The sequence below is a fragment of the Gymnogyps californianus genome, chromosome 3 (genome assembly GCF_018139145.2).
Source record: "Gymnogyps californianus isolate 813 chromosome 3, ASM1813914v2, whole genome shotgun sequence".
In the NCBI taxonomy this organism is placed as follows: Eukaryota; Metazoa; Chordata; class Aves; order Accipitriformes; family Cathartidae; genus Gymnogyps; species Gymnogyps californianus.
The window spans coordinates 751,837-777,646 of record NC_059473.1 but is presented as its reverse complement, the minus strand read 5'-3'; the positions used below and the strand labels follow the sequence as shown (position 1 = coordinate 777,646).

General features: G+C 47.2%; 1 long non-coding RNA gene across 1 annotated transcript in view; it reads right to left on the bottom strand.

Moving 5' to 3' along the window:
- Positions 1-998: 998 nt before the first annotated feature.
- LOC127014636 (uncharacterized) overlaps positions 999-25,810 on the bottom strand; it is a 64,115-nt gene continuing 39,303 nt past the window's right edge. Inside the window, exons 2-4 of the long non-coding RNA XR_007766193.1 lie at positions 22,575-22,750; positions 2,411-2,639; positions 999-1,217 (exon numbers count right to left, since the gene is read on the bottom strand). This is a non-coding gene — a long non-coding RNA (uncharacterized LOC127014636). The remainder of the gene's footprint in view (positions 1,218-2,410; positions 2,640-22,574; positions 22,751-25,810) is intronic.

The window sequence follows — 25,810 nt, the reverse complement described above, 5'->3', positions numbered from 1 at the left end:
GGGTCGGTGCTGGTGGTCCCCAGAAACCATCCCCGGCGGGGCTGAAAAGGCAACAAGGAAACCAGAGAAGGGGAAAAAGTAGAAGGAAAGAGCAGGGCTGTGCTTTTCCATGCCATCTTTTTATTTTATTTGTTTTTAATTGCACCCCAGAGCGCTGTGTATTAAGCATCCTTAATGAACGAGAGAAGTGAAGGGCTGCAGGCGTCGGGGGAGCGGGAGGGCGAGCGGCAATGGCCGGACCCTGCTCTCCCCATTGGTGCGGGGCAGGAGGCTGGCGTGGAGCCCGCGCCGGGGAAGACCCCGTCCCTCTGCCAGCAGAGCCATTCATGGAGATAACCTTGTAATCTACAGAAATCTGGGAATTATTATGGATATTACATAAATCAACCCCCCTGTGTCAATAAGGGAAAAAACATTTTTAAAAGAAAAGCAGCTCAAAATTAACCCTGAGAGCACGGTTTTAACCCAGATCACCTTGGAAAAAGCAGCAGAGACAATGGTATGCATTCATTCCCTGTCCTTTATCATTTAAATAACCTGGCCTTCATCAGCTTCTGACAGATTGCTTTAAAATTGCTAAAATGGAGGTTTGTTTGTTTTTGATGTGTAGTTGCATCGATTTGGTTTTTTCCCTCGCTTTAATAAAAGGCATTTTATAGAGCGCTAAAGTGAACCAGGGTAAAACATCCTGCAGCTCCCAGTTTGTGCAACAGCGGGGTGTTTGCAAACCTGCACGGAGGGGCAGACCCACCCCAGACAGGCAGGAGGGGATCCTGCCCATGCGCTGCCGAGGTTGGAGCAAGTTTGGGGAGGCGACACGGGGTCCACGGCAGCGAGACCCCCACGTCGGCGGCCGCGCTTTAACTGTGCGGCGGGTACCAAAGCATGTGGGGCCCCTAAAGTTACACCAGAACAGAAAAGCAAAGTAATTGCTTTGCAACGCCCCATCCATGGTCACTAACGCCGTCCTTGCTGGTACTGCCAGCTCTGCTGACATCTCCAGGCGGATGCATCTAAGAGGGATCACCAGCTCGTTGCTCGTTAGGAATAACCTGCTAAGCCCAGGGCAGCGCAGCAAAGCTAAGCTCACGGTGGCTCAGCAGCGCTTGCTGGAGAGCCCTGCCTGCGCCAGTGGGCTGCAGCCGGCACCCACCGGGGAGTAAAAACAGGTCACGTCTTCAGTCAGCCAACAAACCTGGCCCAAGGCTGGCCAAAACCTAGGGATCACGAGATACAAACGACTGTCAGGAAAAATTCATGGATACCACCAGCACAGGACTATAAACACAGATGGGGAAAATTAGGGACCTGGGGCTTTTCTCCTTGCAGCAGCGGGCTGTCCCAAAATCCCTGGGCTTTCCCAAAACCCACGGACAACAGCGCCTTCCCGCAGTGAAAAAGCGCATCAAAATATTAAAATTCCTTCAACTCCTTGGCCCAGCCCTGCAGATCTTTCCAGTAACGGGTACTGAAGGCAGCAAAAGACTTTTGCTGTGGTGATTTTGCGCAGTAAGGTAGGAGGCTGCCTTTTGGCTTCCCACAGGAGCCTGCGGGTTCCTGGCGTAGGTGGAAAACGAGGGAAGCCCCAGCCAGTGCCAGCAGCCCCTCCGGAAGGCTCCTTACAGGCTCTCTACAACACCCTGGAAAAACTAAACCTATCACCTAGCCCAAGGCTACCTTTAAACTTTTTATTAAGGAGTGAGCCACACCATTAGTAACTCCCTATCGCCTGCTAGATCTGTGTACGCACATTAACACACACAAGCCATACACTCCCAGGGCTGGCTCATCTCTGTTTATAAATCTGGACCAGTATTTATATATAGGCAATCTGAAATCTGACCACTAGAATACACTAGAGTTTTTTTTTTTCTTAAAGGAGAAATCCCAAGTTAATTTAAAATATGTTTCTTTTACAAAAAGCTCAATTTTAAAAACCTACTATATCTTCTTAGTTCATGGTAAACAAACATCTAGCCAGTTTTGCTCTCATTTAGGTACGCAGCAAACTTGCCAGCCTCCTCAAGCCGGTCAGCATCAGGCCCCCAGGGAAGTTTCTCTTCTCTGGGCTGGTTTCTGCTACCCCACATTAACGCTCCTTGCTTTTTCTCTGCATCCATTGTTATTCACAACACAGCGTCTGAAAACCACATTAAATACTGTTCTTTCCTCTCATTTTTCCTCTCTGCAAGCAATCTGTGTTTCTTGATGGTGAGTGCGAGAAACAGGATAAAGCAGCGATCGCTTAGGGAAGAAAGTGGGCGCAGGGCAGCGGGAGAGGCTGGGGCCACCCCAGCCCCAACAAACAACGTCCCCATGCCGCGCCACCCTGCAGGTCAGGAGTCAAGGGATAACTCCTGACCGTAGGCAGCTATACCTCCAAATGCCAAAATGCTCTTTCTTTTCATACCTGCTGATGGAAAATCTGGCTAGTTAAAGCCAGGGATGTTCCTGTGCGTGACGCTGCAACACCTGCGCACCAGATGCACCTCTACAGGTGGGACCGGTTGGCTCAGCCTTTGCTATGGGCCTTGCCCAAGCCTTGGGCAGCTCTTCCCTTCGAAACCAGGCTCCTTCAGATGTGTCCCTCTGCGGGCTGTGGACCCGGCTCTGTTTTTCAGAGAAGGTGGTGATACTACCTAAATGAAACAAAATGAAATAAAATGAAATAAAATAAAAATATCACTCTTCAGATTGAAAGCGAGTGCTCCCGCAAGCAGCAAGGCAAGGGCACGTGTTGGCCGGGCAGGGTGCTTGCAAACTGGCCCGGTGTTTGCATGGAGGCCGGTGGGGAGCAGAGCCCACCGGGCAGCTGACGAGCTGGGCTTAACACCAGCAGCGGCTGCATGCAGGGCCGGAGAAGTCGTGCACACAACCATCAGAAGGAGGGCACGCAACCTGCCGGAGTCGCCTAACGCTGCTCAAATAGGATTGCTGCCGGTGATGGACAGATCCTTATTTGTAAGTATTTAATGTTTCTTAGGAAGCACTTCTAAAAGAAATTGGTATGTAATGACAGCACTCACTGGAAAACAGGCCGATTATAAAATGCACTAACTTATCTGGTATTCATTTGAAAAGTAAATGGATGCAAGTAAAGGTGAGAGTTCACTACCAATTCAAATATTTTGCTCTAACAGGCTCTAGCACTCCTACTTTAATTCAAGCAGAAGCACAAGTATGAATAATCAAACTGGATGATGCTCATCAAAACCTTTGTGCCTTGCACCATTTCAAATGGTCATTGAAGCTTAATGGCAAAAAATTTACATTATTCCTTTAATTTGTATTCTGTTCCTTCCTTCTGAGTGATGTGATTGTGATTTTCTGTTGCCGGCTGTATTATTTTGATGCAAATGTTATGTGCTGCTACAGTCCAATTTCCTGCTTTGCCCTCCCCTTTTCTTCCCCCAGCAAAGAAACGACAGCTAAAATAGTTCAAAATTAGGGAGGGATTTTGAAATAGTTCCTTAACTACTGCTCCTAATTAAAGTAAACAATGCAGGGTCTTGAAGCACCCTGAAAAGCTGAAAATTAATTATTAGCTGAAGGGGGAGGGAAGTGGCTTTGCTCCCCGGACCTTCAAAAAAAAAAAAAAAAAAGAGAGAGAGAAAAAGTGAGGGATCCCAATTCTGCCTACAAAAGAATTGGAAAAGAAAATTTGTAATTCAGTTAAAAACTCCTTTTGCTAGAACATAATCACCTAGGGATGAATGCTTTATTGAGAGGCATGGGGTTGCAAACCAAAGCCTTGCAAACAGGAGGCCCCCGGGGTGCTCACGGCACGTAATATATGCACCGACTAATTTATTGCGCTGTGACTAATTTCCATTCCTTGTGCTTAGAGTTGCCTCGCTAATTACAGGGATGTTTTCTTAACTTGGGTAATTGCGCTGCCCATGCACCGCCCCCCACGCGCGCCCCACGCGGGCTTTGATGTGCCTCCACGGGGCAGCTGTGGCAGGGCACCGCCCTAATTAGATTGGCTGCCTTAATTAAGGGAGATGTAGGGGTGCATGGGGGGGGGTGGCAGCACCGAGCCCCCTGCTACGCAGGCACGCGTGGGGCTTGTGCATCCCGAGGCTGCCCAGATGTGCAGGGCGAAGCCAGCCCCGAGCCGGGCTCCCCCGAGCTTGCAAGGATGTAACCGAAACCAGAGGACCCCCGTACCCCAAACACCAACATCCAAGCATCCATCCCATCCAAGCATCCCATCCCCACCAACTTCATCCCTACCAGGCTGACTGCACAGGGCAGGGCTCCTACCAGGAGCATCCCTAAAAATAAATACCGGGGGAACAGCCCTGAGCGTTTGTGTCACCATGCCGCTTGCCGCGTGTTAAGCCTACCTCCAAATCTGCTGCCTTAATTTTATATGTGGAAGTCACTCATGCATTTAAAATTATTAGACAGATAATCACTTCCTTGAAATAATTTCAGCACTCATCTATAATAAAAAAGATTTCTTTCAAAGGACCCTTAGTTAAATGGGCTCAGTGCTACTTTCTGTATCACGCAGGTCAATTTGATTCTGCTCTATACTCTCTATACAGCTAAACAATTGCTTTTCATAAACTGAAGAGCAGAGTGAAAGCAGCCTGTAATATCCATCCAGAGATGGCCTTGAACACTTTCGTTAATAAAAGCTTGACATCTGAAATTCTACTTCTTTATTCCTCCCTTATCAAAGAGTTGGTCAAGATTTCAGAAAATTAATGTCATATTAATAAATACTAATAACCCAGCAGCGAACGCCAGCAGGAAGATGACGAAGAAAAGCGGCCGGCCCGTTGGTGCAGCATCCCCTTGCCCGGCCCCGGGGGGTACCGCACCTCGATGCCAGAGGACGGGCCGAGAGCTGGGGAAGCCACGCGTGGAGCGGCGGCGATGGAGACTGCACGAGAAGCACCGCTTCCAGGCGGGACTCGCATGTCTCTGCAGGACTGGGCCACATCCATGTCACCCACATCCCATATGACCTTGCCAGAGAGATGCCAGGGAGAGACTGTCCGGGAGGCAGCCCCAGTGACGTGGAGAGCCCCCAAATTTTACCCAACCAATGGAATTCCAGCCATGGGCCCTGACAGACCCTATGCTTCTTCAAGATGACTTTAAACCCTCCTTGAGTGTGGAGATGCATTCCTCCGTGAATTTGGGACCTCTGACAGCTTCAAGAAACGTAGTTATTTTCCTTTTACATTAAAATAAACAAGTAAAGTGTTTCAGCTCATATTTAAAGGCTAGGATGAGACCTGGTTTCAGAGACACAGATACTTGAGAAGGGAAAAAATGCAGTTTCTCTACCACAAAATTAACTGAAATCAACACACAGGTAGGAATCATGCGCATGATACCCGGCACCTCGTGGGACTCTCTCCATCGCTGCCCAGCCTGCCTCTGGTGTGCATCTCCCCACCACCCCTCTGGCAGCAAATCAGTTCACTTCCCCATTTATTAACCCAATACCTGAGCGGACCGGAGGGACTAACTGTGTCTTCTAACAGGTTTTGGTGCTTGTTTTTTTTTAAGTTAGACAGACTTTAAGCTCCCTGCAGCCTGTTGTGCAAACGCAGAGATTCACAAGTGCATTTTGCATACATTGGGCTGGGCAGAAAGGTTTTTTCCTACCTGGGCACATTTTCTAGTCTTTGCGATTTGTAAAAATCACAGTCTGAGGTAGGGGAAGTTGCTCTGAGCTTGAATTTTTAAAGAAAAAGACGACACCCCAGGCGACGGCCTGTTCATGGCTTGCCCGGCTGCTCCTGCGGTGCCCTGAGCGAGCACCCCTGCTCTCCTTGCTCCAGCCCCTGCCGCAGTGCTGCTTATCTGTCCTTTGGGCTGGTAAATAAAGGTAAGTCAAAAATCAGCGCAGCTCCTACCCAGCAACGCAACAGAAACCCTCTTCAAGAGCCTGGAGGTTCTTCTGAAGGCAAATTCAGCAGCCAGCCCTGCCCTGCCCTCCAGTACCAGCAACTTAACTACAGTTACCCAACGTGGTGTATTGAACATACACGGGAGAGACCCGCCAGTGCCAAACCAGCTGCCTGCTGGCACAGCCGAGCAATCACCAGCACGTGCCAGGCTTTGCCCTGCAAGACGAGGGGGTCCCTCAGCCGCTCCCCCTCCGCTGTCGCGTCGTGCTTTACCCAACAAGCTGCCGAGGACCGAGCTGCGCGTGTGGCACAGCACTGTCGCGGCTGGGGATGCGGCCTACATCCATCCTCGCACCCATCCTGGAATAGCAGCCTTGGGACTAGCGCTGGAAAAGCGTACGGAGGACCAAGGATAACACAGCGGCTGCGGGGCATGTGTGCTTGGGGGGGCACCTGTGGGTGCTGCGAGGTGCCTGCAGCTGCCTGCACGCAGTGTGCAGAGCACACGCACCCCAGTATGCCGTTGCTGGGGGCCACGTAAGCGTGCGAGACGCTCATGCGTATAAAGCATCTTCTCAGGCTCATGCTTTGCTGTGAAAAAGGAAATAAAAAGAGTCTCCCCCCACAAAGCTGCCTTCAGCATCTCCCTTCTAATAACTTGGCATATTCACTTAATACAGCCCGGCTCCTTCCAAGTCGTTAGCGGCGGCAGGAGACACAGCCTGAACATTGACCTGGTTTGCTTGCCAAGACAGAGCAAAGAGAAACCTTCACATAATCATTTCCAAACATTAAAATGGCTCCATTGTCATTATAGCTGAGAGATTGAATTCGCCTCATCAAAGCGGCGTATGACAGGTGACTCAATAGGATGGTGCCAAGCGCGGAGGCAAGGAGATTAGCAGGGCACTGATATCATTATTTCCGCCTATCACAGATTCGGCAGGGAGGCAATTGTAATTTCTGGGCTTATTAGTCTGCATTCGCAGGAAAAAACCTAGTGATAAACCTCAGTGTGACAGCCAGGCATTTGTGCAGCAAGTGCTGTCATAGTGACACTTAGAAAATGCCAATGTGGATACGTTCTCATAATCCCCCCTAATAGAGGTTAAAGCATGGCACAAAGGCACTCTTATCAATGATCGGGACACTAATAACATTTGCATTTTTAAGTTAAATATAGTAAGTAAAGAGTAAGTCTCCTCTTTGCGGCTTTAGCAATTAACTCGGCATCGGAAGAATAAAAGCAAAGCAGAAATTTCAGCCGGCCCCTATCTCCGCCACGGCGGGTGAGGATCCTCCACGGGTCGGTGTTCCCGGGATGGCTGCTGGCAGGCGAGGCACCCCGCAGGTCCCCACCTTGGCTTTCTGCGCTCGGGAGCAGATGACAAGGCTGGGGATGGGACCTGGCAGAGGCCGCGGACATGCAGCTCATGGGGACCGGCGCCGAGCAGAGATGCTCGCCCAGCGTGGGAGGGCTCCCAGGAGCTGGGTGGCAGCTCGCCCTGGGTGCTGCCCTTTCCCCCCGAGGAGGGGAGATTATTCGGGTGCTTTTACAGACTTCTACAAGTGGTTTCGCTTCGGAGGAACAAAACTTTTGTGGGGGGTTTTCCACTCTGTGGCGCACACCAGGCTCGGGTTTTCCGTGATAACTCGCCCTCAGACATGACCCCACGCATGCTCACTGCAGGAATTTCTTAAGGAAAAAAAAAAATTACAGGTGGTAAACTGTTACTTTTCCACATTTAAATAAGAGACCAATTAAGAAGACTATGTAATTCAATTCTTGAGTGAGTGCCACTGAATTCAATTTGTTTCAGGTCAATGAATATAATGTGAAGTTATTAACAAAAAGGTCAGGGACTGCATATAAAATATACACACATGACACAAGCAGGAGTAATTAGTACACATTTCACATGTTCTGTTGCTCAGACATATGGTGTAGAAAATCTTAACAGGATTAGATGTTAATAAATGTTCCCCTCTCCCTCCCCCCGCTCCCTATTTAAATGGGGTTTAGAGCTATTCCCCCAGGTCTTCCTGGGATCCACTGGAGGTTAAGGACCCACCGCTCGCACACCAGCCCCGCGGCCAGCACCGGTACCGGGATCCTCGGCCAAGGGAACGCACCTGACTTGCTGAACCCAGGGCGCTCTTTGGGATCTGCCCTGGACACCATCTCCTAGAAGCCAGTTAACGGCATCTCCCACGCATGGAAGGCGGGGGGGACGGGACCCACAGCATCCGCAGGCTGCCGGCTGCAGCTCCACCAATTCCCACGCAGCCGTCGGGGGCAATATTTTAACATCTGCTCTGTAGCAGAGGGGAAGAGCAGCGCCTCGGCTTTAAAAACAGCTCCTACAGCGTGCCTGTTGTTTTGCTTTCTAGAAATGCAGGTTATTTGCCTTCACTGCCTTTCCTCTCCCTCCCCTTAGCATGGCAGGGGACAAAGCTCAAGGAAGGGATGCAGGACTGTGATGGAGCCGGGCTCCTTTGCATGGGCAAATCGCCTAGGGCTGGACCCGAGGAGTGACTCAAGCCACGTGCCAGCACGTGCTGCGGCAGTGACACCCGCTCGGGGACCTGGTGTCCTGCACCGCGCTCGTCCCCCTGCTCTGCCGACAGTTACACCATTTGTAGCATCTCACCCATCATCCTCCGCAAGAACCTCACAACGCGAGATGTTTGAATGCACTGCACGCAGGTGGGACAGCCAGCATGGTCCAGGTGAGAGCAGGGCCACCATCACGGCAGCGATGGAGGAGTCGTCCCCTCCGTGCCCATGGGCAGGGGGGACAGCCTCTGCGGGAAGAGCTCTGCCTGCTCCTTCTGCACCCTAGGCGACGCTGCAGACACTCCTGCACCAAGAATGACTACGTTTTTCCATGTGCATCTGCTACAAGTGCATACTTAATGTGAAATTGTTACATAAATAATAATAAAAATTTAAAATTATTATATAAACGCTATGCTTAAGCAGTGGTTGAATTTAAAAAAGTCCACAACACATAAAAAAAGAATTGGAGAAATATGAAGCCCTAAATGCCTTTATGACTCTAAGCCTAAGTATCAAATGCTTAGATCCTCTTGCAGGTAAGGATATACTTTAATAGGGGAAGAAAACATGGACTTGGGCAATACTCCCCTGGAAGCTATAGGAATGAATCCCAAGATACAAGAACTCTGCTCTGCTTCTGTATCACATAAAGGCTTTTTAAAAAACTTACAAGGACAGAAAACACTGGAAAAATTCTGATTTGTGGCAGTCCTGGCCCCGTCTCCGCAGCGAGGGAAGAACGAGTCCCACTTACACACTGGTAAACAGTCAACATCTCTGATTCACGTGAAAAAAGTGTCCTGCCTCCAACCTGCAGCACCTCCTCTCAGTTAGGCTTGAGTTAATGTTTTAGCTCGAAAATTTTCAAACAGAAGACAATTCAAAGCTAAGTGCTTGAAGGAATAACCATGTCGTTCTTTTTTAATGCAAACTATCCTACCCGCAGAAACCCAGAGATTTTCCAAATAGCCAAAGCTCAGCGAAACTCTGCGAGCAGGCTGCATGGAAAGGACGCGCTGTAATTAAGCGAGGGTGTTGATGGGTACCCCATCCCATTACGCCCTGCAGGCAGGAGAGTCCCTGCAGTTACGGGTGCTGCGGCGGGGTCAGACGAGCACCCCCAGCAAGTCCAGCAACCAGCTGCTTCCCTCCACTCGGTCGTTCCCTTCAGTCCAGCAGCTCTGAGCTGCTGTGGTTGCTTTGCTTGAGCCAGATCTCACAGCTCCTGACAGGCGGTGGGGCGCACGGCGGGTACTGGGAAAGATAGTACTGTTTGCCTTGGGAAACATCACGCGAGATCACGCACCTCTGGGTGTCAATTTTAGCACTCAATTTTTGAAAGTAAATTTTAGAGGCCAGGTCTGGTTTCAGACTAATTCAGCAAGATGCTCTCCTAAGCCATGGTGTGGAGCCAAATTTCTTTTTTATCGCTCATGACCAAAATAAACGTCTTCCATTGGCATTGTGCACAGACCTGGAGAATTGACATAATTTGGCTGGATACTCCTCTGCTGAGAAAGACATTTATATGGAACACAGATAATAAAAAGTCTCGTTGTTAATTTTTCAGGTGAATGACCTTGCTGCGTTACATGCCAAGTGCATCCCCTTTCCGCTCCCAGCCCCTGACGCAAGAGGGAAAGCCACAGCTCCCAGGGCTAAGTCATCCTGCAGGAAAGCCGCTGCATGGCGAGTCCCTGCGGGATGGGGAGATGCTCTTGGGAGCCGGTGGCTCTTCACCGCCTTCTCCCTGTCAAGGGACCACACACACGTCCCTGCAAAAGCCTTTCTAAAAGCCTGCTGAGCTGCATCTACGCACGTACATGTTAATAGCAAAAAAACCCCAGCCCCGGAGGCCTTCTGGACCACATGCACACCCCTACAACACTCATCAAGAGAAGCCTTCCCTAGCTGACAGCATACTCCCCATGTCAATCAAACACCCCCATGTTATACCATATATATGATAAGGCACACACGTGCCCTCATTTTTCCCCCACCGGACAGATTCCTCCATTTAAGCCAACATTCATCCTAAGTCAGTAAAATACCTATTTTTCCACTTACAGAGACTTAAGTTCCTATTTTTTCACTGGATACTAGAAGATTAATCTATGCTTAATTCCAGTATCAGGTTTGGGAAGCAGGACGTATTTGGGACTATGGAAACTTCTTTACATGTGAATCGCACCAACGCTTCTGGAATTAGCAGCAAGAGAAATGTTGCAAAGGACAGGTTAACTGATGCCTGGCAGCTTCCCCAGCACTTGCTGTGGGGAGCTAAATCTGATTTATAGAGATGTTCTGGTGTCCATTCAAATCTGCTTGAGATCCTTTACTGGGAAAAGATAATCATGTTAATGAGCCAGATGTGTTTGCTTGCTCTGACGTTTTTCTTCACATCTTCTGTTCAGAATGAAATATGCAACCAATTTCCCAAGTTATACTTTATCTCCAGTGTTGCCTGATGTGTTAAAAGAATTAAGTCATTTGTATATATTGACTAATAATTGTCATTTATTGCTGAACTTGTTAACATAATCCTCAACTGGAGATATTTGTTTATTTTGCCCATATATCGCTGTATTGTTTTTGTATAACTGACTGCAGAAAGCAACAGGAACATGCATGAGCAAGAAATGGAGCACTTCAATAATGGATATGAAACATGCTACCATATCAGTACAACCCCAAATGTATATGGGTTTGTATTTGTCTGTAAAGAGTGAACTTTTAAGTGAGATTGGCTCATCCAGGTTTGAGGATGAATTAAATCCAAGATGAGTGTGTTAATTAACAGTGCCATGGCTAGGTATTCAAGACAGGATGCTATCTCCAGAGCAATCAGCAGAATTCCTTGGGTTTGCTCAGAGGAGATCCGAGTCAGTGCTTACGGTGTATTTTGTCCTTAACAAAAAAAAGGGAAAGGTGCATCACTAGTTCTGGAATGGCTGAATTTCACTTCTTCAGCTGCCTCAGCACGTCACACACCGCTACCCACCCTGCACCAGCCCCTCGCTTTTTGCATCGGCTTCCCAGGTACCTTTTTCTGCATCCATAGGGATGCGGAGCTGCACATCAATACCCTGGAGCAGCAGCTGCCTGGCTTCGCCCCGGGACTCTCATCACATGTTAGCCTCAAGGCACAGCATAACATACAAAGCGTAGTTAGGAGAGGACAAGGTTTTAATCAGTGCTACTGAAAATGATTAATTTCTGCCTGCTTCCAAAAACTGCAATGTTGCGTATTCACCCTTAAGAAGAGAAGTGGACAGAGGAAGGGCCAGCTCAGCAGTTGACTGAAGATACCAGGTGGAGAGGCAAAAAAAACCCCCACCAAACCCCAAACAAATAAACTATTTTCTTTTTAATTAAGAAGTGATTACCCCCCCAAGCAGCCCATTTTCTCTCCCCATGATTTCCTGGTTTTTAAAAAAACTGAAGCAATTTATTTTTAATTTTACCGTTTGGCTTGCACATTGGAAGAAAACAAATAAAAAGGGAAATATCTATGTGAAGCCTTTGTTTTCAATTTTTTCCCCCTTTTCTTTTCTCGCTGAAAAAAACAACCAACTTTCCACTAACATACGACACAGCTCCCAAAAACCTCTCCATGACTTGAATGAACCCAGAACGCTGCCGCTGACTGTTTCCGACACCCCTGAGTCTCAAGCCGGATTTCCAGTTAACGCCGCTGGGATTCGCCCAGCCTTTCTGCAAACCGCCCTTAAAAAAAAAAAACCCCAACGAACCCACCAGAGGACAGAGGCGGAAGCAGACCTCCCACGCTTCGGCCACCGCGGTGGCGTGGGCCGATGCCGGCAGGGCTCCCGCTGCCGCTCCTAAGCCCCTTGGGCAGCCCCGCAGGCACGTGCATTGTGATCGGGGAGGGGGGGGGAGTTCGAGGCTGGGAGCATTCAGCTTCCAGCAGCCGCGGGGTCAGCGCCTCCCAGCTCGGCAGGCTCTTACCACTCCTGTTCCCCGGCATTTTCATTAACTGAAGATTGCGAATGGGTCAGCAGATCTATACACTTTTTGTATTCCCTCTGCTTAGTTTATTTATTTCTTTTTTTTGCAGGATGCTGAATAACTAACCTTTTCTTCAATAGATAGATTTAAAAAAAAAAATAGGATCCATCACACAGCAGCAGGATAGCCTTGCTCTGTTTTGACCTTTCTGAAATTAATTTCCCAATCTTAGCTTTCAAAATCAGCGATTGAAAAGACCTATTAGATCAGCCAATCCATCTTATCACTAGTACGGCAGCAAGCAGAGACCCCAGCTAAGTGCTCCTCTACACAGGGAAAATATTCTAGAATAAGACAGGGCATGAATTTAAAGTGAAATACCTGTTCCAGAATATTCTGCACATGGACACGTACTCTGGAATAACTGCAGCTTTTCCTGAGTTTGCTCAGTCAACACCTAGAGCCAATCACTGTAAAAAAGTGGGGGGAGAAATCCCATTTTAGGATAAAAGTACCTACCTCTGGAGATTTTTTCTGGGGTAGCTACGTGGAATAATTCACCCTGCTCCTTTTTCCCCACGCAGGGCTGTTGCTCACAGGGCAGCATCCACCCGGGGAGGAGAGGGAAGGGTGCTAACCCAACTGCCCAGGGGGGAGCTGCCCCCAGCCCCTGCAGGTAAATTCACTCTCCACCTGCAGAATCAATGATTGCCTTAAAGGATTGGGGCCAGAAGGATGCAATTCTAGTCTGCAGCTACTTAAAGAGCCTGGGATGTTGAAACACACCTCTCCCAAATCGCAGTTTAGCACCTTTGCCAGGTGGCACAGGTCTCCTCAGAGGATTGGTACTTTTCCATATAGCAAATAACTCAGCACTTTGGGGTAAAACCCCAAAGCTCAAGGGTCTGCAGCACACATCCCTGGTGCCAGGAGGCCGAGGGCACGGCCAGGTCCAGCTGCCCTGACCAGCGCTCCTGGCCTGGGGTGGGGGTCCCCAGGGAGGCCCCTCAGGGCAGGGGAGGGCTCCCAGTGCCCCACATCCCTCTCCTCCTATTCCCCTTGGTTTTACTAAATACCTCGTTAAACCATTTTTGTGGTATTCCTCATTCTGCAGTTAGTAGTGCTCTGTGCTAGCCCAGAGCTCTGGGGATTGTGTTTTAATGCCAGCACTGCCAACCCTTGGGGAATACTCTGGGGGGACCCCGAAACACAGCTCTGACTTGGAGATGGCAGGGGTGAGGGCAGGGGCAATGTCCCACCTGTAAAAGCGCCTGCCAGAACAGGCTTTAAGAGAAAGGGATAATATATTTCATAAGGGACAATTATAAAATAAGACACCTGAAGGAGATTTCTGACTGGTTGACTGCCAGAACAATGAGGTTTTATAACACTTTTAATCATATCTAACACAACAATCTAATCCTTTTTTAAAAATCCTACAAAACTCTGCTCCAGCAATACTGTGTCAGCATCACATGTGAATCACCACAGTACAGAACAGTGTTCTCCTTTAAATCCTCAGACATTGCTTTTTGTGTGGCAGGTCAGTTGTTATTTCACATGTAGGGGTACCTATCAGCAGGATCTGGCAGGGTCAGGCTGGGCAGGATGAAATCACAAGATCTCATCGGGGTCGGGCTGGGGAGAATCACCACCCAAGCAGCAGTGCGGGGCTGTCACTATTGAAGGATGCTAAACTTCTGGGTGGCAACAAGGCAGTAGGGTTCGATGGATACCTCCACTGGGTCCTCACCCCAGATGCGGATGATGAAACCCTTCCCAGCCCACGGCCTGGAGCCATCTTGCTGCTGAAAGGAGGGCAGCAACCGGCTCACCCCTCCACAGCCAACGGGAGACAGGTTTCACTGATGGCTTGAGAGCCCACCCATCCAGAGGGGATGGTCACCCTCTGCAGACCTTGGTCTCCATCTCCAGGCTCTGCAAACCCACCACCCACCCTAGACAGCTGTGGCTGACATGAACCCCACCGCCCTTCACTGCCCAGCTACGCCTGCGAGGCTGAAACATTTAAGATGTGGCATTCCCAGACAGCCTGCCTCCCTCGGCTCTTGGGGAGCAGCTGGGGATGGTTGATGGCGCTGCAGCCATGGGGGTTTAGGAAGAGCAGAGCAGGGCCAAGGGGTGTCCCACTTCTCACAAAGAGCAAGCAAAACGAACCAGGCCAATGTAGTGTTGTAATAAATCAGGTCTGTTCAAACCACCCTGGTTTCCTACTTGAACAATGCTACAAGTGTAGTCAATTAATAAAAAAATCCCCCCACCCACTTGGAGCAGATTTGTGTGAAGCATTTCACAGCAGCCTTGGGGGAACATTCGCGCTATAACGAACCGATACAACATGTGCCACACTGATTAAAAACCGGACACCTAGCAAACCCTGAAAAGTCAAAGGGAGGAAATCGTTAGCAGGTCAGCACTTTCTGGAGGGTCCTTGGGGATCAGGCACAAAGCCTGATGCCAGGGGTAGCTTCACCCAGGCTGGAGGGAAATCCTTTGGTGCAGACAGCAGAGGCGATCCCTCCAGCGGTACCACACCAAGCCCAGGTACAGCGTTTCCTCGTCAAAGGGATGCCACAGGCACACACATAGGGAGGGGAGCCACCAGTGATGCCGGATTTATGCTGCTGGGAGTAAATGATATCAATGCCACAATGGGCTTCGGTCTGGGAGAGAGGAGAATGCGTTCAAAAGTATTTGAAAATGAGTTTCTTGCTATCAAATTCGATGGGAACGAGCATCTGCCTAAACCTGCAGTAAGTGTATTCACAAAGAAACTGTAAATTTATATAAAAATATATATATCAGTTTAAAGCCCTTTTCCATTTTCTATCAAACACTGCAGTTTGGTCGACAACTGCAAGTCTTTTTCCATTAAAATGCCTCTATTATGCCTCTGCAGTTACTGCCCTTCTTAAACATCATTACATTGTGAGGAGCTGCCACTATATCCATACAATGGGGAGAATCAAGAGCACACAGATAAACTGGAGCTGCAAACTTTGCACACTCAACAAGTCCTCTCTGCAGACAATTAGGGCCAAAAGATAAATATTGACACATTAGACTATTTTCCTCAATTTGTTTTTGTTGATCGTCTGAGCGATCTGATGGGGCAAAATTCCACTTTTCCGATAGCTCGGATTCTTGGCTAATAGAAACAAATAAAGTGAAAGCTTCTGTCCACAATGGGTTAGGAGCATCTATTGTTGGCAGGCACTAATCGGATTAAATTGGCTCCTAGCTCTATCGCGAGGAGCCTAACTCATTCCTAAATTTTTCCCATCTCAAGGGGATGTCATTGTTGCTTTTTTCTTTTTTTTTTTTTTTTTTTTTACTATTTAAATCTGACGGATAGAAAGAAATAAGGAACGGCTTGAGACGACGGCAGTGCCCGCCGCCCTGCGAACAAAGAGCAGGGCTGGTAGAGGCACAGACGCGGTGCGGTGGTCCGCGCTGGCCGGAGGGGCCGGCGGGGGCTGCGGCGGCTCCCGCAAGCCCCTTCTCCTGGCTGGAGCCGGTCTGGCATCTCCTCCGCCGCTGCTCCCCTCTAGAAATGGCATTTAAACCCAAACGCTGATGCACCCGGGCAAGGAAAAACCTCCCGCTTTCCACACCGGGCTGCGCTCAGGTTGTTTCCCATTAGCATTTTAATACGTACCCCTGGCATCAGCCCCTTAGAAGCAAACACGTTTATGCAAGCAGCCGAAAAAGATGGCCTTAAATAATGTTGCCTTTGGAGGGAGGCCTGCAAGCCGCGAGGTACATTTTTGCCCGCAGTCTGATAATTTTCAAAGCTATTGGCAACCTGGGAATTTTCCTGCCTTATCACCAAGGCTCAGCTAACTTCACTAACACTAATCAGAGCTGGAATCATTCATTCAAGGATTGCATGATCATGTTTTTCTTTAGCAGTGACAGCTGCCTGAGCCATATTAGCAATGCAGATGAGTCAGCCTAATAGGTTAATGCAGAACACGCGAAAATTAGGTTTAATCCCCAGTGAAATAATCTAACATTTTCACATTTCTTGATGTTGGGATAGAGACATTGGTGGTGACTCAATTAGGTGTAATGTAGATCAAAGCAAATTTACCTTCTGGCTGAACCTTCCCCATAGTTTAGATAGAAGAATATAAGGGTTCTTTACTAATTGGCCAATGGCTGTGGGGAAAATTATATTAAAAAGCGTGCGTACCGCAAGAATTGCGTTTCAGATTTGGACCAAGTAATGGCTGGGCTTTGCAAATACCCAGGCACATCGTTTTGCCAGAAACCAGCATTTTGTGCACAGCAGCTTCCAACGCGCAGCTCTTTTCAATGCAACGTTTACAAATGAATACATTTGGGTTTTTATTTTTTACTCTATTCATTTTTAACATCCCGTACCGAAATATCCCCACTGAGGTTTGAAAGAGCTCGTATTATAAAAGAAGCATAAAGAAAAAAAAAAACCCACCCACCAGTGTGTGCCTATCTAATGTTTTCATTCTTGGGGAATAACATATCAAACAGCAATCGCTTTCAGTCATAAAGGGAAGGAAACAAAAAATTACATGCCCTCAGTTGCCAAATTATTTTTTGCCTTGACATCTTAATTCTTAATCCTTGTGTGTGGTCAAATCAGTCTACTATAGACAACCAATCAAGCAATTATTCCTAAATTATATTTGCCCAACTCACATTGATTGGTTATTCTTTTCTTATTGGGTAAGCTCATTAATTCTGAGCAGCTTGCTTATTATGCTTTCCACATCATTTTCTTTCTGAGCCTATCTACTCACACCAGCCTGCTGATGTTTCAAGATGCCATACAGAAAAAAAAAAGGCCGAGTGATCTATTGCATTGTCTCTTCCAGCAATTACAATTCACATTGCTGATTAACTTTGATGTGAAAACTAATGAGATAAGGCAAGTTATCAAGGCGGACCTGATCGTCATCTCATTTATAGAGCATTTGCCATCAGTGAATGACAAAAACTAATGAAGATGTATCTGACAGCAGGCTGCCGAGGCAGAATTTCGTTTCTCATCAGCAAGTGCTCTGCTTCGAACTCATCAGTCTATCTGAAACATGTGGAAATTAGCTTAATAATGAAAACACTTCATCCAAATAGACAAATGTTTACATTAAAATAGCTACATGATAAATAGATGTTAAAGATTTTATGCCTTCTTGAGTCTATACAATGGAGCACAAAATATGTTCTCATATTCACTAAATCATCCCTATAAACCTCCACACGTGCTGCTGTACCTGCAAGTTCCCCGCTTTATGGCTCAAAAATATTTCTGGGCTGCGGTTTGTCCTTTTGGAAACGTACGGTTTGGGCTGTAATTTAACTAACGCCTGTGCAACAGTAGCTGGCAGGAAAAAGGCAGAAGGACCTGGCAACAACGGCGTAGGGTAATTGTCCCTGTTCGGTAGGGACCAGGACAATATTTGGGTGCACAGAGCTCCCAAAAGCAGATTTTTAACAGCACCGTAAGAGAAGCTAAAGGATGCTGATATACGTTGTGCCTCAGGAACAAATTTACACAACATATAAAAGGGATCCATTTTTTCCCTGGCCAAAAATATAAAGTACAGATAAATTCATGTAAATACATCAACATTTCTTGCCTGAGCCATAGCTGCCAAAAAGTCTCCTGTAATATCAGTCTAGTTTAGAAATGTTCCTGATAAAAGGGAGGCGAACAGAGCTACTCCCATTTTTAATATTGTGGCTTTGGTATCTTTATTTATAAGACACTATTTCATATTTGTTGTGCATTATTTCACACGCTTATACTATGTCCAAACATATTCCCAATATGTTTTTGTATCTGGAATAAAATATTAATTAATCACCTGGGATCAAAAATACTATTTTTAATAAAAAAAGAGAAAGACATACATCTGTAAGGCAGAATGATGAAACTCTTGCTTTAAAAATTATTTTTAAAATTGTGTATGCTTCAATTAAAATAAACAGCTGGTAAAAGATTCTTTTCCGTTATCATGATTTTTTTTCCCTTTCTGGAAAAAAAATATATATGGACAGCCTATACCACTGCCTCCTCCAGGAAAAAAAAAAACCAAACCCAAAACAAAACAAAACCCAAACTTGTTACTATCAAATGTAAAAGGAATTTTAAAATTGATTTAAAAAAATGGTTATCCAAATGGACTGAAAAAAATGACAGACTTTCCAGAAAAGCTGCAGGAGCTCCTATAAATTACGTACACCGACAGCTCCGTGCACGCACGTGAAAAAAGCTCAGATCCCGACCAAGTTACGAACGTAACGCTCGTGCAATAGGAATCACGACGGTGCCGGAGCCTTCCGAGCTGCCGATGGGTGCAGTCCCCCCAAGTCCCCCCCCCCGCAAGCCGCACGTTGTCCCCGGAGCGCCACTGCCAGACAATTCCCATCTTACCATTCCGATCATAACGCAACTCACCAACTTTCATTCCTCGTATTTTGAGGACATCTGAGGTCCAAACCCGAGATACCCCGAGCAGATTGGCATTGTGTGTCACAGATTAGCCCGCACAAAGAGCCCGCATCCCGGGAAAGTTAAAAGAAAAGCCTGTTATAAAGCACTAGCAACAAATTACTACTTCAACACTGGATTAAATTTAAAAGCTCTTTACAGAGCTGCAGATAAATCCTATATATTAGAAGAAACCATAAAAGTACTTGTTCAAGAGCTAAAGGCACAAGTGGAAAGTTGACCCCAAAGATTTTTTTTTTAATAGCTTAAGTTTATAAAATTTCTCAAGATGTAGAGAGAGGGACACGTTACTTCTGTAATACTCCACAGCACAAAGCTAACACGTGCTGGTTTGGCTGATGAATGAAGTTAGACAAATCTGCAGCAATCAATGCAATTCATTAAATTAAATGACAGCAAGGTTTGCTTTTTATTTTTGTGGGGTTTTTTGTTTGCTTGGGTTTTTGGGGTGGGTTGTTTTTTTTTTGCTTTTACCCAGTAATGAAGCAGGATGGTTTCTCTTTCACCACTTACAGAGTGGGAAAAACATTGATCCGATCCTCATTTTCCTTTTCACATGGAGCCATAAGCACAGGTACATAACCACATTCCTCCCAGCCTGGTGCTCAGCATTTACATGAAAATCCCCAGCAGCTACACTGAAGGGTGAGGATGCTCTCTAAGTGGTCAGGACGGAGCGTTTTCCTTTCGGTTCATAAAAATGTGTGTGATCTGTTCACATTTTATCTTTCCTTTCTGTGCATCCATTATTTTATATTTCTAAAATACAGGGCTTGGACTTTGCAATCGCTTCGCTTGATATGTATACATACATATATCTGCATGGAGGGACATACAGAGAAAGGAATGCTGCTCCTCCCTCCCCCTCCCAGTCCTTTATCCCAGTAGCCTATTTTAATAAATAATTATAGGCAGCTAAAGGATTTGTTCATTCCAAAAGGTCTCCCCTTCACATTTCTCAGAGGTTCAGCTCAAGGAGACACCATGATAATAAGGCTGACTCGGGATCCCTACTTCACAATGTCATTATGAGCTAGCATTTAAAATGAAAAAAATATGTATATTATACCTAAAAGCGTTACAAGGTTACAGTCTCATCTCCGAGAATATTTAATGCTGCTGGGAAAGCAGCGCTGTTGCACTGAGGAGGAGGTAAAGGGGGGGAAAAAAAAAACCAAGAGAAAAATCCTTTCTGAAATACAAGCTTAGAAAAAAGATGTTCGGAGCAAGCATGGAGTTGATTTGCATTTCCAATGACTAGGACTAATCCTCCACTACCACGTTTATATTTTCTTATTACTTTTCCTAATTATCTTCTTTTTTCGCTCGTAGCTTTTTCTCCTCTCTCCATTCCCTACTCCTCCCCGTTTACCAAATACTCAGCGCATGCGTTATTGTCTGGCTTGGGGCCGGACAACCCAGGGCTAACGATGGCCCGTCCACACCAGTCCATACAGCCCCTTAAAAATAAGGAGGCGAAGGGTGGGTGGGTTTCTGGGGTTGAGTAAGAGCAGAGGATTTTTTTGCCAGGTCCTTGGGGCATGGGTCCAGGCAGCAGGACCCATCCCAGTGGGATTGTGGGGTGCGTTTGGGGTGCCCCCCCCAGCGAGAGGCATCCAGGACTCGGGGACCTCCCCGGGATGGGGAAGGCTGCACCCGCCCCACAGCCCCTCATCACCCCCAAAAGGCACTGCTGCCCCGGGAGCTGTCCCGGTAACTGCAGGTGGCACCACTGACGGAGACTGGAAAATAAAACAAACCAAACCCCGTCACAAAAGAGACGGCCACCCAACGCGGCTGTTATTGAAAAATTTAGCTTTATCATCACACTGAAACCTTTCTAAAAACTAACGCAGTTTAATCTTTAAAGCCCTATTCAAAATGGCACTTCGCTAAGAGTTAGACATGAAACTGGAGCTATATCTTAACGTTAATATACATCCTCTATCTTTGACAAGTAAATTACATTACTAAATGCCTGTTTGAGACCAGCTACTAAACCGCTATTTCAATATTATCCTAAAATTTGTTAATAGCAGCTCTTTCAAATAAATTATTAAGTGATAATGAAAAAAAAGTCCTGCTTTGAACGTATATATATTTCAGCAGAGAATAATGTTTTATTTAAAATAGTTACAGTGCGCCTTTTGATTTAGAGTTTAAAGTAAATAATATTTGTACATCTAAAACATACTCAAGACAAATGAAAAGCCTCTAGATGCTTTTGTATGAGATGCTGAAGAGCTCTACAAACTTAAAAGCACAACCTCAATTAAGCCCATCTTCATCTGGAAAAAAAATTAGCAACTGAAAGCTGAATATATTAGATAATGCACACTTGCAGAAGAGCATTCTCTTAGCAAAAAATTCTTGATAACCAACCTAAAGCTGGCCTTAGAGTTGCTCAATGCTAATTTTGTTTGAAACTGTTTAACTAACTATGAATAGATATCCATATTCAACAAAGACATAATTAATGGCAACCTTTTCTTCTGCTTAGAAGACATCATAACAAGCAGAAAAGTACAAAAAGATTTTTATAGTAACTAATTTAAGGACAAAGGGTTGACCTCTAGCATTTCATTAAATAAACTGAGCGAATAAAAGAAGAGTGACAGTATTCATCCTTGTTCAATTCAAGCAGCCAATTTCAAAATGCAAATCATAATCTGCAGATGTTGGAGCCTGATATATTTTTTTAAAATATCATTTGTTCAATTTAAGAACATCAGACATTTGAATTTTAAATAAAAATCAAAACCAATTCCCAGCTTCAGTTTTAGGCGTAGCGTGACTGTACGCGCAGTGCCGTGGAGGTCTGCAGGTGAGCCGGAGCTCCCCTCCCTCCCCAGCCATTTGAAACTTGCCGGGTGAACCATTCATTTTATATATTATTTCCAAAACCTTTTAATGGAGAAGTTCTATTAAGCCACACATTATTTCTGATTAGTACGGCCGGTAAGTGCTGCTGCATTTACAACCTGGGTACAGAGGATGAGAAAAGCCATGAGCTGAGCCCACCGAGCTCCTCCATTCTTCCCACCCGCGGAGACCCAGCACCCGAGCCCAGGTAGCGCACATCGGCCCGAGACATAGAGGGTGATGGATGCAGCCCCCGAACCGCGATGTGACAGGGCTGGTCCACCCGTGGAGAGGAGCATCCTTGCTCCAGTCCCCAAAGGCAGCAGGAGCCCAGATCCCCTGCCTGGGGAGAGATGTGGTGGTGCACCCTGACCAGGACACAGGTGGGGAAAAAAAAAAACCAATAGGAGATGAATTTACTCTGAATTTGGCAACACAACCCCAAATCTCAGCAGCCTGGGTGTTCTCCCGGGTGCCAGGGGAGAAGGCGTGGTGGAGAGGAAGGAGATCTTGGTTGGACTGTGGGTGATCTGCAGTCTTTTACCTCGGGAGGAATTAAGTCTCAATCCAGCTCGACACATAGCACACGCTTGCCTTCCACACGGATTTAGGGGAAGTTAAACACGTGCTGAAGCATACTGCTCAGATTGGAGAGCCGAGGGGAGGCATCTCCAGTTCAGTAGATATTACGCACTTTGCCAGCTATGGATCCACAGCTTAAAGTCTGTCACATCTATTGAGGGTTTTCTTCTTCATTTCCACACTTTAATAAGACTATTTTAGCATTTCTTACCTTAAACTGAAGTCACAGAAGAGATGCTTTTAACATGTCTAAAGAGACCAGAGGACGCCTTCCCGCATCTGACACAGTGGTAACACGAGTTTCTCCCTCTCCCATTTCTACATCAAATCCGACAGCTGTTTACAAGTTTGTGGAGGATAACCCACAGGGCAAGGCATCGCACGAGCCTGCAAAAATATAGAATTTCTGTTAGGAGATTGCTTTGAGGTTTTTGGAAGGGTTTTGGGGGAAGCAAGAGGTTTTGTTTGTCCATTTAAATACATAGACCCGCGGGATGAGTTTCTGGCTTCACTGATCTTGGCCGTATGCTATAGTGGACTGACACTGAAGTCTCCTCGGCGAGTAATTTCCTTCCTTCTTTAATAAAGGGAAAATATCCCAGGTACCCATCACATGGACCTTAGCTACTGCTAAGTTACAACGAAGAACAACATCTGTAAAAGCATGTATATTAATTAAATTGCTGTTGATTAGAACTCATCAGTGATTCATGGTACATAGAGAGGGACTGAAATAAACAGTCACGAGCATCGCTCGGGAGAAGAGCGCAGAACCATGCCGTGGCTGGCAGTCGGTGCTGTTCCACCCCAAGTAGGGCAGAGTCATTTCTGATATGCAAAGTGCAGTTTTCTTACAAGACCCTTCAAAAAAGCGCCGTTCAGGAGCGGGTGGCCCGCCCCGGCCCCACCGGCGCTGGGCACGGGGAGCGAGGAAGGGCCAGGATCTTGCCAAGCGCCTGCAACCCTCCTACACAAACAGACCCTGCAGCTGTCGTGGAGCAAAATAAATGACTTCCGGAGGTTACAGAGAATAAATGAATTCATTCATGCAAAAGTGAAGGGGACATTGTTTTCCTCCTCAGGGAAAAAAAAAAATCCCCAACAACCTATATATTAAGGTATCAATGAACAACAAATTCATTCTGTTATGACACAGGAAATCTAAAGCAGAATAGGCTGCAAAACAAACTCGATTTATCTTCGCCACACATGCAAAAGGAAAAATTTCTCTTGTTAGCTGTTCTGATTAGAGCGTTCTTTGACTGGTGGTTTTGGCTCACATGCCTCTTGACTAGCGCTTAGAATTCAAGCCACACATGGCGAATTTTTTGCCAGTGCTTTAGCAGTTGATGCTAACTTCTTAGATTAAGATTGTTTCCTTAGGTTTATCCTCTTCAGCGACAATGTGCGTACAACACACCTTTAGAGCACATTTAAAGTCAGGCTGCAGATGCGCATAATCTCTGTCTTCCTGCATTACAAACAGGAGACATGGAAGTTTGGGTTTTTTAAAAGGGAAAGGAATTACTCATTCAAAGAGAAACCAAGCCTTTCGTTTTCACTTTGGCAACCTTCATTTTTATATTAAAAAAAGGCAAGACTGAAACTGGAAACACAGACTCAAACCAGACCCTATTTCTCAAAATAAGGCAGCAACCTTGAGCAAAAGACCAAGCCACCTCCACCAGCCCCTCGCCCTTTCCTCCCGTGTGCCAGGGGGACTGGGAGCCTCCGGCACTCCTCAGCTCCCATCCTCTCCCCACCTCCCGCCAGCAACCCTGAGCCCACCCAGGGGATCCCCATCAGCTCCGTAACACATCTGGGCACACATTTAGCCTGAGCAGACGTGACATCCCCGGACCTGACCTCGGGAAGGACAGAGGTGGAGCGGGTGCTTCTGGCACAGCATCTTCTGCTTCCACATCCCCAGAACAAACGCCACCTGTCCTGTCACAGCAGCACGAGGGGCACAGGAGAGGGCAGCCACGGGAACCAGGCGAGACTCTCGCCCTGGCTCTTGCTGTCAAACAGCCCCGTTAGCTTATGCTCTTGGTACCCCGCAGGGTTATAGTCCAGCACGGCCGCTCTCCATCCCACCCTGCTGCCTTGCAGAGCCGTTTCCTCCTGCCCTTCCACACGCCCCCTCGGCACCGCAATGTACCTGCTTTTCTGAACCCACTCCGATTTTCTGTTCAACACTATGAAGCCAAAGTGTGGCCGAGAAACGAAGCCCACATTGCTCTTATTTCTAAAACATTTATGCTTAGCTATTTTCCCCAAGTAACATTAAAAAAAAAAGTCTTAAAAATGAGTGTAACAGGTCCATTCTGCTATAGAAATGGAATTTGTACCCTTGTACCCAGCTGCAAGAAGCGCTCAGCTTGCAGGGGAATAATCCAAAAGGTTTCAATTCGGGAAAGCAACAATAAATGAACGAATACAAGCTTGGATAAGAACACTTGAAAGTAAAAATAACTCTGAAAGATGAGATACATTTGTGCTTGGAGGGGAGATCTCCCTCCAGAAGGGCAGACATGAGCATTTTTTGCCCTGCCCAGCAACCCTGAAAGAAGGCACAAAGCATTCCCCAGCGCCAGCGTGCCCTCCCGTGCTGGCCAGGCCTCCCAAATCAAAGGGGCTCTTTAGGAGAAACAAGGCCAGGCGATGCCCGGCACATTAATGCAGAGCACATCTCTGAACCCATGTGCGGCCAAGCCAGGAGCCCACCCCTTCCGTCAGCTGGTGACTTCCTAAGTGTCCCGGACAGCTGCATGTCTGTCTGTGGCGCCCCGAGACGTCTTGTCCTGCCCGGATTTCTTGGGACCGCCGGCTCCAGAGGGGGTCCCCGACAAAGGCAGGATGCGCCCACGGCGCCGCGCCAGGATGCGGCCGGGCTCGGGGGGCCGGGGCCAAGCAGCACGGTCCTCCCCGGCCGCTTCTTTAAACCCATGTCACGCTCCCACGACAACTGCTCCTCTGTGCTTGTTTGAACTGTCCCTCCCAATTAGCGGTAATAAGTGACTCTGTAAAGATGAGCAAACACAGCGCATTCATTAGCCCCGGCGGCCCCCCTCCCTCCCTCCCAGCCCAGCAGCCCCAGGAGATCCCCAGGGCACTGCTCTGCTGGCGCCCAGAGGATGCTGAGCGCATCTCGCCTGGCCTCAACGAGCGCCGGCAAAAGGCAAATTAATGACGAGTCGTTCGAAGAGTTTGCCTGAAATTATTTTATTCTGCCCATCTACCCAAGAATTGATTACTCTCAGCCTGAAAATATGTCCAAATCAATACGCTAAAGCTAAGAGCAAAAAAGACATGCTCTAGCCCCATTTATTTAATCCACTTTTTTGAGGAATGGCACATAATTTACCGGGTAGGAATAGCTAAGCCTTTCCAGAGCAAGGACTAATGACAAGCTGTGGGAAACCTGCGCCTCCATCCATCTCCGGG